This window comes from Anabas testudineus, chromosome 11, assembly GCF_900324465.2.
Source record: "Anabas testudineus chromosome 11, fAnaTes1.2, whole genome shotgun sequence".
Classification (NCBI taxonomy): Eukaryota; Metazoa; Chordata; class Actinopteri; order Anabantiformes; family Anabantidae; genus Anabas; species Anabas testudineus.
The window spans coordinates 7,913,834-7,927,663 of NC_046620.1; positions in this window are offsets into that span (position 1 = coordinate 7,913,834).

A 13,830-nucleotide genomic window follows, 5' to 3' on the forward strand; every position below is an offset into this window, starting at 1 on the left:
TTTTATAGTGTTTCCTCATGTTTCACTTTTAGCTTTCCCACTGCACACAGGATTCCTCCGCCTTTGAACGAGCTTCTTGCCCACCCCATTGCACAAACACAGATAAACAAGCACCAGGCAAACATCCTGAGTGGTATTATTGTCGATTGCAGGTGCTTGACGTTCCTGTAAACTGCTTTGGTCGATTGGAAAGGCAAACAGAGCAACCTGACGACAAATCTCTGGACGCATGCCTCGAGATAACACCGATAGCAAACAAGCTCTGCGTGCTGCACATTAAAAAGGAATCTAGAGATGTCAGTCTCTTCGCACCTTTCTCTGGGTCTCTGTAAGAGAGAGAGAGAGAGAGAGAGAAAAAGGCGCTAACACGAGCATGGTGTTTCTCCCACACATAGGATTGTATGCATCTACTGCATACACATTTCTTACTGGAGCTCTCCCACGCACCGACTGGAGGTGTGCCACAAAACGGAGACGGTGAACAGGAATATTGAATCATCACTCTGTCAGCTGAGGCCCAACAAGATTACAAAGTTAGAACGATGCTGTGAATTAAAGAAAGACAATAGTGTAATTAATTTTCCTCAAGTTGATCTGGTTTGACCTAAACCTTTTAAAACTGTTCATGTTGAAGTTATTTGAAGTTGCATAATGTAGCACTTGGCATTTTCAGCCCGTGGTACCTAAAATTAATCACTGTAACACACACGCTGCCAGCCTCCTCACACTGTCTGTCTTTGTAAACTACTTTCAATCAAGACTGTGTTACAGGATAAAATGCATAAATACAACTCATTCCAGAGGAAGAAAAAAGTCCCACAAGCCCGGGCCTGTGCATTTGCACAGCGAGCACCATGTATCATAGCATGCAAAGGCAAATCATGAGTGAGAACACAAAACAATCGGGCAATTTTAAATCAGTGTCTTCCTCAGTTACATGATTAAGGTGTCTGCGTATGCAAATGGAAAATGTTTCTTCAGAATGTGGAGGCTGTTTTTTATTTATTTTCCTCACATACAGTCGCTGCTGCCTTTTGTTGTGTGAGTCTGTCAGGCAAAGGATGAGCAGGATGTGCTTCCTCCATCCTTCAGGTGCCACCTTTACCCAAGAGAGTTCACAATTCTTCCAAGCCTCATAGTAACACTGCACAAAATAGAGCAGTGCAGCTTTCAAGTGCCTTCTAAAAATTTAAGATGAACGCGCATTCAGCACAAGAAGAAGGAGTCTGCGGGCAAAAAGGGAAAGGTGAAACTGAGTTAGACTGAGGAGGCAAAGGTTGTGTGGTTATGTGACTAACGTTAGGTTGAAGCCAGATGTTTCCTGGATTCTTTACACTCATAGATTGTGTGTTGATCAAACAAAGGAGATGTGATAACACGCGAAATGTGTCAACTGGTGGCGTTGGAGGTGATACTGGGTGGATTTTGTGACGATACAGGTGTTTGTAACCACAAGGTTTTGTTTCATATTTAGTGTGTAAAGATAACAGTTATATTGAACTTTCCATCTAACTCATTTATGAAGCTCTGAACACAGTGAATATGCTTATTTGCTGAAATGCTGGTGGCCATCTCACAACTGGAATACAGCTTACTGTAATGTAACATGTATACAATAGGAATACAGGAAGGGATTATGGTATAAATTAAATAAATTAAATAAAAGAGTTGCTATTTCACTGTACTTCCTCTGTCCTCTCCACAAGTCTGACTTCACACGGTTTACATGTGGGTTTGTGCTCACATGCATAAAAGCATACATCACAGTGTTCTTAGTGGTACCGATGCAGTCATACATAATAACACACACACTTTCACACAATGATCTGGCACAAGCTGTGCTGCTGGTAAACCTGAGGAAGTTGCAACGGCCTGTTCTGACAAAAGCTACCGCTCTCTGTCTTTTAGAGATGTGAACAGGCCCTTTTCTCCCAGCATTAGTCAGATGCTGTGAAGGAAGGAAAAGTTTATCTTAACCAGAGGTTATGACCTTTGATATCACGACATATTAACGACTATTGTTCCTTGGCAGAACATCTATACTTGTCCAATGCGATGCCAAAAACATGATTTTGAAAGATAGCGCATTACAATTGGAAGCAAACATGGGAAATGAGGCACTCTCTGTAAGCCCTTCTCATCTATCATTCTCTACAGGACATAAAATGCCATCTCACAACATACAAACTCTTCCTAAAAACATACAACTTCTTTGGAGCTAATTAAAATGTAATTAAATTAAAACAATTTCTCTTTAAAACATTCACAGCAACCCTCATGCTACATTTAAAAACCTTACAAAGCAGAGAAAAGAGGAAAGGAAACAAACAGATGACAAAAAACACCCCCAGCTTCCTTCCTTTGCTGATATTGTCTGGAAACCATCTCTTTCTTTTGCCCATCTTGCCACACATTATGGTGGCTTTTTCACCACAGATGAATTCAGAGTATCTAATTGCTTCAAGGGAGATCATGCTGTGATGTGTCAGCTGCGCAGTGTAGTGTTAAACCAGCTGAACCCCGTCCTGCTATTGGTCCGCAGCCTTTAACTACTTCTGTGGTGAGAGCAGAGAGATGATGAGAAATGATGGTCATGCCACTCACCAAACCTAGATTATAGGGAACAGACTATTCATGCAAACAGGGGAACGATTAAGTTGCCCTGGCCCCAATAAAATGTTTCAGTATGGGATCATAATGTATCTGAGGACACAGATGCAATCATAGTGATTTGTGCTGTGAAGGAGTAGTACATTAAAGAATCTCATACATATTAAAAAGGATACACTATACAATGCATGTGATCTCTGCAGTATTACAGTACTATAAGCACTGTAATACTGCATAAGGTGCAATCAAGCCACTACTTCACTAAATGCATATTTGTCTATGAACTCCAGGGACCGTGGTTCAACTCCCCATTCCTGCCCACATGTCGAAGTTTCCCTGGATACGACACTGAAATGCAGCTACGTGTCCCCAAGAGGAATAATTAAGCATCAAATATTATTATTATTTAAAGGATTGTTAACATAAAAAGCTCATAATTGTAGTAATTACGTACATGTGCCTTTCTGTTTCTTCTAAATACTGGAAAAACCTATTGTAGCAATAGTTATGAGCAGCCATCTTAAAATCTGTGATTATCCTGCAAAAGATTAAGTATGTAGCAAATAAAAATGCATTTAAGCCTTGCAGAAAAGCTATTTCCCCTTAAGCAGTGTGGTATGTTGTCATTCTTGTACCTTTTAGCTCATTGTTTTGATTTGACAGCCCACAAATGAATGTTTTGGTTCACTCACCTCCCTCCCCACTGCTCCCTACCTCCCTATAAATGAAATAACACACACACATTTAGTGACTAGCTGGTGTATAGTATACACTGATCAGCCACAACACTGAATTCGCTAGGTGGTTTTAACGCTGAGATGTCAGTATAAACACTCATCAGGACATTAAATTGTAATGGATGCAATGTTGTGGCTGATCATTGTACACTGGGATGTGCGTATATCAACTAAAGAGCAGGAAATCTCCCAAAAGGAGCTGGTAAAGACAAGAACAGAGCTAAAAACAACTATAATGCTTGGCTGAGTTATTATATATAAGTGCATTCTGATTACAAGGACCTTCAGTATTAAGACTTTTGACTGTAAATGGCAGTGGTCCACAACATCCTCTGATTTACAGTTGACTCACTGTGTGACGCAGCTTGGAGATGGAGGGGATGGGCGTAGGCAAAAAAAAAAAAAAAGCCATTTGCCATTTGATGACATGCAACAGGCTGCTCTCCAAATATGTTCAGCGAGCAAGCCCAGTGATCACGCTTTCCCAAGAAACCCACTTCTAATAACCATTCGACATCAGAGCGTTTGAAGGGCAAGTCCTCGTTGGTCTGAGCGACCGCGAGCATATTTACAAACATCTGCAGATTCTCCCTGTTGAGACCAAAGACTCTTCTCTGTACTTCCCATGGGAAAGGCTGTGCCGGGATTGGGATGAAACAACATTCCAGGCAAATAAGGTTTCCAAAAATGGCAGCAAACACTAAATTAATGTCACACAGAGAGCGCTCCCTACCTAGGGGGACTTTTGGTTGTTGCACAAAGACGCAAACGTTAATATGTGTATGTTAAAACAGCATTTAAAAACATCATAGACAAAGTTAAACTGATAAACTGGTTTGTCTATTAATTAAAAACCGAATGCCAGGCCAGCGTTCCCCCTCTGAAAATATGCTCATATTACATTTTAAATACTCATTGAATCAATTAGTATACTGGGCAAACACCAAAAGTACTGTGAAGTAATACACTCGTGTGTCTTATCAAGCAAACTATAGGTCAATGAGGCAGTTTTCATCCTCCACTCAAACTGAATATAAAGGCAGGATACTGAATCTCCCCAGAGCTCAGTAGACCTGTAAACCTATAGTCTGGCCTATTAATAACCACATTACACAACCTCAGCATGTCGCCCTTTTGCCTCACCTCACATGGCTTTCATCCCGTATCACCACATAGTGACAGTTTTGGAGGGGGTGGGTGGTGGTTATACCTCCCAGAAAACAGCACATAACTCTCTTTTGAACGTTATCACTTTTTGTTAGTGATAACATCCTCAGATCCCTGCAGCATATACCAAGACTGGACAGACACAAGATTTATAAAGCTGTGTTATGAATTATAACCATCTGCACTTCATGTGATTTAAAACGGCTCCTTGTTCCCTTCTCAAAGGTGAGGTGATCATCGAAGGTAAAACCTGAATATACTCCCTGAGTATGTCCAAACAGCTGAACTCATATGAATTCTATTCAGTGTTTCAATCATTCAAATTCATATATTCATAATATAATTGATGAAGACTTTAGTGGTTAGTACATTTTACATTTTTATTGGATCCCACTGTTTTCTCTCTTATTATCATTTAATCATCTTTTTGCTTATTTTTCTCCATCCGAGTCCCGTTTTAAAGCCCTGTGATCTAACATTTCAGATGCTGTTTGAGTGGATTTTCCACCCAATAACATAGACTTTTAAAGGGATTTTAGGATATTCACTTGAGTAAATATCAGCAGAAATGATTGCCTCTGTTTTAGACATCCATAAAAGTCGTGCAGTAATGACTGTGCCATTTACTGCCGTCTGCAGCCTTACTAAGCTTAAGTATGACTGCGTGCTACAAACCGCTCCCCTTTCTTATCTATTGCATATAGTCCACTCATCGTAAACACCTTAAATAACCTATTAACCCAGTAAAAATCAGCTCAGCGCCACCAGTCAGCTCTTTGATCGCAGACAAACAGATGCACAGTGTGACCTATTACTAAAAAAACATGCTGTGTATATTGGGGACAACTTAACAAACCCCCCTGTAACATTTCTTCTGACTGGTTGGGGCCAGTGGGTACATGTTGGGTGTGCCAGCACAGGAAGCAGCACTCATCCTGTGCCACCTTCTGCTCTTGTTACAGACAGGAAATACCACCATGACCTAACACTGATAAGGACAAGACGCTGAACCGTGGCCACGTGGTGAACAGTGCCGGACGATATACTCTGTATTTGTGTAAGTGAATAAGAAAGAGAGATTCTTTAAGGTGGGAACATAAAGAGGAAGTTTTTTTAAGTGCACAGTCATAGTAAGTTGCATAAAATATGAATATGAAGTAGTTCATATGACTCTTAGCATGTGCACTGTAACTGTAACTGTAAAAACGAAGGGACTGTGTGAACAAAAACACACCTTATAACGCCCATTCTTAAACCTGAGAGCAGTTTACAGAGCAGTTTCTTCTTTCTTTTCTAATATTGCACGGTAAATACATTTACCTATCATTATCTGTCTGGTAGACACTGTAAACAAACTTCAATATGAGACTGCACATATCTAGTACAGATTAAATAAATACTTCAGAAATAATATTAATTAGTATTTTGATGGATGAAATGAAAATACTTGTAATACACAGTAATAAGTCAGCACATTTTACCACAGCTATCAGCTATAGATTCTTCTGTGGAGTTTGCTCACAGAAGAATCTGTGGTTAATAAATAGGTTAAAATAACATGTTTTCAAATGTCTTTACTCTGTATAAAAATATGTCATAATGTATTAGATGGTTAATGCAGTATCACTAATGCTAACTAGGCATTAAGCCAAACAGCTTGTTCCTTTGGCCCAATGAGAAATCTCAAATGCAGCGCTGTGACGTCAGTAGTCCAAATGGATTTAATTTGATGCCTCGTTCCATAAGGCTTTTCTCAGCCAAAGCAGTAATTTCAACTCGCCAGTCTGTAAATTTACCGTGACTGTGCACATGCTTTTATTTTCATCCACTCCATAGAAATTGACATCACAGCTCAGCTCTTGTAAACGACTTTGATCAAGGAAAAACCTGCTCGCAATTTCTTCCTTTTAAACACACTGTGCATGACACGGTGGTGAGATTGAACCTCTGTGTGCTGCATCAACACAGCATGCAAATGACAAGAAAATTACACCCCCCACCCCCCTTTAATAGAGTCACTGTAGGCTTTATTCAGTACATCCACTGTATTGCTGTTGCATAAAGTGCATGTAATGATGCTCTGAACAAGCCGCTGATGGAATATTATGAAATATTCTCCAGTGAATAGAGACTGCATAGATTTACAGATGTGAAGTCTGAATACTGATGTCTGCGCCTTTTGAATCCACCGCTCCCAGATAAAATGATTTACTTCCCTTGGACAAAGGCATCGATTTCACATTTAGTCATCAGAGCTGATGCAGCTCACTCTGGATTTTGCCAGATCCCAGTGTGCGTATCGAAACGGAGCAGCTGCCAGATTTCTCGCTGCAAGGAATTTCCTTACAGAGCTCTCCCACCACCTCCCGACACTGGGATGATTAAGATATCTGAGGAAATCTGACTTCAGCGCTCGGTTCCACTCTGGTGTAACTGCGAGACAGGAGAACGTTTATTTATTTATTGCTGGAATTCCAGGATGAGATTTGATATGAAAAACAGTATCACTGAAAAATGTGGCCAAGTGATTAAGTTCCAGCATCTCAGTCTCAAGTGATTTTAAAAATGCTCAAAACCCAAGAGACAAGAACTCAAAACTGAACCAAACTTACCTTAAAATCCAGGCCTTCCTGCTCAGCTTTGCATCTTGTTACGGAGGTCGTGTGTTAATGAGTCTTACAACAGAAGCAGCTGCTGCCTGAACAGCACCGACACTGTCAGTGATGTGTTGGCCTTTGTTTACAGGGTGAATAGAGTCTTTTCTCTGTAGAATCTGCTGCGTTCTGTCGCCCGCTGTCGAGCTCAGAACTTAAAGTGCTTTCAATGTTTCAGATGGGTGTCGAAATTTAGTTTGAAAGATTATTCATGGGGTTTTAAATGTAAGATTAAGAAATCACTGCTAGAAGGAACTCAAAATTACCAACATGTTGCACTGAATTTCCAACATGTACGTGTCTCTTTTAGTCAGCACAGCAGACCAGACCTCAGCCATAATAGATTAGCAAAGGGAGGTTTCTTTAAATGTGCTTTCAGTGTGCCAAGATTAAATTCTGAGTGCGAGTAGGCAGAGCCGTCCACAGTAATCCATTCACGACTATACTGTATATTTGGCATAATGTGTTCTACATAAAAGCCCATTTTCTCCACAGCAGCCCATTTTCATGCACGCTGCCCCCGTCGTAAAAATCTGCAGAGGAAATGGACCACACTGCGTCTATTTCCAGGACAGCCTCTGCGGTCCAGCCTCATTAAAATGCATCGCCATTACGGCCTAACTTATACCTCAAGTTGCTGTCTAAGCTCTTTGTTTTAAGTGCAGCTGCTAGGTGAGGTGCATTTTCCCTTCGCTTTTGGACAACCTCAGCACATCGAGACATTGTTAGAGTCACAGGAGGTGAAAAGGTTGAACGTTTCCAATCTGATAAGAGTGACAGAGAAAGACACAGTGTGTGTGTGTGTGTGTGTGTGTGTGTGTGTGTGTGTGTGTGTTGGGCCATCTGGCTTTATCATGTTGAGATTTTCCAACTGACCCAACCCCATCTGATCACTGGCCAGGCTACAAGAACAATGATAGTAGTGGGTGTGTGTGTTGCACGGTTGTTGTATTGTACGCACAGGAAAACTGCTGCTCTCGCTGCTGGCCGCTGCTGTCCAGAGGAAAGAGTGTGGTCACCTGAAATCAGCCACAAAATTACAGCTCACTTTCAAGACTTGGATTTTTCAAGTGGACCTATTGTGTCTGAGACAATTTGTGGTGTGCTGGAAAAGGAAAGTGGAGCGACAAAGTATGCAGAAATATTTTGGAAGAATAGTTTGCATGACTATCAATTATAATTTGGAGCCAACAGAGGAACATGGTCGTGCACGCCAGCTGATGTTAGCCTACATGCTGCATTAAGAGAGTAAATCAAAGAGTAATAAATAATAAATAAGTAATAAACTTCAGGCTGTGAATATACTGCTAATCAACACTAATGAGCAAACTGTTGTGAGCGCTTTCTTAGTCCAGTTTTTATATAGATAAAACAAATGGAAAATGACATTTTTCTTTTGGACAAAGCCAGATTACTTTCAACATGTTTCCAGTTTTTTTTGCTAAACTAATAAGCTTCTGCTTGTGGTTTAATTTTTACTGGACATACATGAAGGTTCTCATCATGGAAACAGGTGTTTAAAGCGCATCACTTGACCTTCACGCCGTGCTGCCAGTGTGCTCCTCCCAGCCTCTCCTCCATCAGCTATGACACCTGAAACCTCTGGAGACTATATTTCTTTTAAGTTTTACACAGACACTCCAACTCATCCAGCGCCTCCTAATGAGGCCGCTAACTCCAGATGTTCTGACTGCAGGAGCTGCCAACTCTACTCATTAGGCATACAGTATCCCACCACCACTCTTTCCAGGCTTCTATCATCTCGCTCTCTTCTTCATTTTCAACCTGTCTCTTTCAATTCCTCTTGAAATTGTTCTGTTGTTTCTTAGAAAAGCAGTAAGGAATGTCTTGGCGCTCTAATACAGCGTCATTAGACACAGCAGAGCACTTGGCCTGCTCGCTGCCAGCTCCGGGCTGGATGTCTTAATCCTCATCACTGTGTACACTTGTTGTCCAGCTGGTGCCATGGCAACCAGGCTGCGCTCCGTCAGACCTTTGCTATGGTATCTGGAGTTAGCAAAAAAACATACGCACACATTTGGGCAGAAAGACAGACCAGCAAAAGGAAAAGCAATAAAGAGGGAGCATTAAAATGCCAAGCCAGCTCCTAAAGCAGAGCAGTGAAATCCTGAAGGAGGAAAGGTGAGGCACTTCTGTTCAGTACTGTTAGTCTTGGCAAGTTTCATTCTTGCTTTGATAGCTGGCTTTCAGCTCTCGTCATTAGCCAAATACTAAGCTCATACCTGCTCGAATAATGAAATATAATTATGTATAACTGTGCTTTTAAAAGGAAACTTAACCGGCTCGGGCAACATGGACGGGCAGACGTCCAAACACATGGAAAAAGACAACAAGCCAAGACACTCATCTAATAGAAACTCGTCATTAGAGCTGATTTATAGAGACCAACAGTTGTTTTAGGCTCAGCTCCAGTGCTAAGACGTGGGAAGTGACAGAAAAAGTGAGACGTGGGTTACCTGGCTTAACTTTCCCATTCATGCGCATTTATTTTGGATTACATATAAGACTGCACACAAACCTAAAAAACACTCCTGCCTGACATCACTCTATTTACAAATAAAACTGAAGAACTTTTTTTTGACACTGATAAAGCATGCACAAATCACCATCATCATCCATACAGCAGGCACATATTGAAAAACTAAAAAGCCATATTGAATACGGATTAAACTGCAGCATTGCAGCTAAGAGTTTGAATGTAAACACAAAGTTAAAGTAGAGAGTGTCTTTTTGTTTTTTTGCTTTTGTTAGATTTTGCTATAAAGTTGTGGCTACCACTTCCACCACATCTTAAGTATCGTTTTTCATGCTCGAGCAAGCAAAGAGCTGTTTTTAGCTCCGTTTTTGGTCTCTGTTATCTGGATCAGCTAAATACTATATTCCCCAGTTAGTCATTAACTTTGTGTGCACGTATAACATGGAGAGTGAATTAAAAGGATACCTTTTTGGGCTATAAAACCAAAACAATGAGCTGAAAAAACATAAAAACTGTTCAGAAAAGCAGAGATGAGTTCAGTCTGGAGCACACTCGCCTTCACCAGGTTCCCAGGCTGAAGCCGTTGATTCACAAAGTTTGGCCTGAAAAGGTTTTCAGAGGAAACCAGACCAGACAGCTCAGAGGCCAAACCTGTGAGACAGCTAATCCCTGCTGATCGCTATTTTGTCCTGAGGCCCGATCCGTGGGTTGCACGCATACACTCATGCTGACGCATACGTAGAGAAATACTGAGAATCGAATGAGATCATGTTGGCAAAAATCCACGAGTCGACCAAATTCCTAAAGATTAAAAAGTTAATTGCTCAGTAAAATGTCGACACACGGACGTGAACAAACGTTACACACATGCATGAGTTGAATACACACATGTGGGAGCACTTTAGAGCGCTCGGGTCCCCTTCTGACTCCTGCTTCACCTATGCTGAGTTTCTTTGTAGTTCAGCAGAGCAGCCATAACATATGTAACGTACCATAAATCCTGGAGGGTGGATTGGAAAACATTCAGCCGGTCTCTGGAAACATACTATTGAATTTAGTGAACTATACGTGCAGCATGAGTAAGCGCATAAGCAAGAGGGAAAATACTGTATATCATTGTAGTAAAGCTGTGTGAGGTGTATCAGAGTGTGCGCAGGGCATGGGTCACTGACCCAGAGTAAGCAGCGCTCATTTAACTCGTGCTCACAGTCTACACCTCCTTCCATCATCTTAAATCCAGCACCACCTCAGTCAGTCAACACCGACCTTTCACAGACTTAGACACAGCACTTCTAATATATTTATAGTGTGGTATTTCCTCTGCTTCGAGCCCTTAACCAAGTCCACCTTCCATTGTTATTCATGCTGAAGAGGGCATGACATTTGTGGTATATGCACCATTCTTTCACTGCGCTCTCATAACACGCAGCCTGACAAGGGCAAAGGGTTATCCAGTTGACAGACGAACCGAACAACAGGAGGACCAACAACGACATGCACAGCAAAATAAAAATTAAATGGAAGATTAAGAGAAAACCATCTTTAAACCTACTGCACATTTTAAAGCTTTCCACAGTAATCAATATAGAAACAACACTTTTAGCGTTTAGCATGAACATAATCCCACATTTTAAAAAGAGCGGAAGATCGAGGACTAACAAAGACAGGATCTGGATTAAAGAGTCATTACTTTGGGTCATTAACACAAAAACAGAATCCTACAATTCCCATAATACATCTGACTTTTACTTCTCTTATTCTATATGGACGCATTTTCCAACTACACATCTTACACAAATAAATAAATTAAGCCAAGTATAAAAGATTGTGTCCTCATTCCATTTAATTCATTTGCTTTAAATAGTTTGGCTGCACATCATATCACAACAACTTCTGCTTAATTTACTGACAGTTTTACACAAATAACCCTGAACTAAAATGTCTTAAGGAGCATTTATAACCTTTTTCACCAGAGTCTCCCTCAATTGACGTCCTAAGATAAATGTACTGAGACAAACTGTGAGGTGTGGCAGCAAATTAGAGTTATTGAAATATTAATTATTTGGTCATTAGAGTATTTGCAAGGTCAGAATATGAAGGAGTGGGTATTTTACATCATACTATTAATCCAAACCTCATCTTTATACCATATTCGTTTTTTCTTAACACATCTGGAGGGGCTCAGGCCGCCGGAGGAGTTTTACAGTCCCGCGTGTCAGCAGCTTACACATGTTCCTATTACAGTCCCACAAATCTGCAGCTCTGTGGTGCTGCGTTGGCTCCACGGAGCATGTGTGGTCTCCCTCTTGTTACTGTGATGAATATTTATCCACCTGCTCGCAGTTGCTGCAGTTCACATCACTTGAGCTATGTGGACTTTATAGTGTAAGCCAGCCCACAAGGTCTGATGTGCTGCAGGGGGAAGAGACGAGGAAGCGGATGACGAATCTTATTTTTTCTTCTCGTATCGCTCCTTGTTTTCTCCCCTTTACTTGTTTATCTCTTCCATTTGTCCCTTTCTGTATCTCACTCGTCTTCCTTCACTCTTCCCATTCCCTTAACAACCCTTTTATGCTACTCATCTTCATCTCAAAACAACCTCTTCTATCTGTATCATATTCTATTACTGAGTGAGAATCCTTCACGTTGACTTTATTTAACATTTTTCTCTCCAAGGTAAAAGTTCAAGATTGTTAAATTGTTCATGCAGCAAATATATTTAACCAACAATCATTAATTACACTGTAGATTTCATAGAATGTCCTTTAATATGTGTTCCTGTTATTTTCTATCATGTAAACAGGTTGAGTAATACAGGTCATAGGCACACACACACCTAATTATATCCACACACAATCCCAGAGAAACAACGTTTGTTAGTATTGTTTTCTGCTACTAATTCAGCGTGAGTGGAAAAGAGACTAAAGGTTAGGTCTCATGTTTGGCCTGCTTGAAAGCTGCCATCTAAACAACTTCACTCTCACACACACATACGAGGACGGACGACTGTTTATGACTCCTATTATTTCCACAACCTGAATTAGATTTGATATCTCGATTTGTTGTCTGTGCACCTGCGTCTGTTGATTGAATGTTCTCCCAGTGAGATAGCGGTGTAAGCGTGTCAAATTAGTTAAAGTAACAGTATAATTAAGTAAAAAAAGAAAGTGTTAAATGTAAACAGATTAAAATCTGGACTTCTGAGAATTTTGAATGCTTCCTTTTCTTTCCTCTGCATCACTGCGTCTTGAGGAAACATCTGTTGCATTGACAAGCTTACAGGAAAGTTCGGGTTTATTTCCACTTTATATTGTCACTTCAATCAGATAATACTCACCAATTTGACTGTGAGACACAAAAACTGTCAAATGATCAGAAAAGCAGGTGAAAAAAAAAAAAAAGCAAGTTTAGCCGGCATGTCCTCATCCCCCAAAACACCAGTGCAGATGTGTAAATGTGTCTTATGTAAGTAACTTCACCAACCTGCTCAGATGCAATTCAGTCACAGTGATTTGTGGGCTCTGAGTTAATTACAGGAAGTTTTTTTATTGGAAAAGTCATGAGGTCCTGGCTTTCGTCACATCCTTCATTAACACTTATTGTGGTTCAGTATTGTGAACAGAGCTGCGCCCTTGGCACAGGCCCACTGCTGTGCCACCTGGGGAACAATGTCTGCTGTGCAGCCCCCAGGATCTCCAGGGATACAATTGTTCCCCTAATGTCATTGTAAACTTCAATAGGCTTTGGCTGTGCTCCCAATTCCTGCAACACAATGACAGTAATTCATCATGGGAATATTGAAATGGAGCTGCTGTCTGACTGAGTGTGTTACCACAGGGATTCTATTGTGGACGTGGGGCAAGACATCCATGTTTTTCAATTGTTCTGCTGTCGGCTTGAGGAGCACATCTGGCGAAGGTGTTCACACCTTGTTTTTCAATTCATTCTAAAGGGTTGAAGTGGATGGAGCCTAATATGCAGGTGGAATAATAACCAGACATAATTAAAGCTGCATTAATCAGGATAACCAAGCTAGAAAGATAAGACGCCTGATATGTTGGCAAGCTGATGGCTGTTTACACATCCAGCTGACAGAATACTTAAGTATTCATCTAGAGTTTTTTGTCTCCTTCACCTAATGAAGGAAATATCTGGCTGCTTAAAT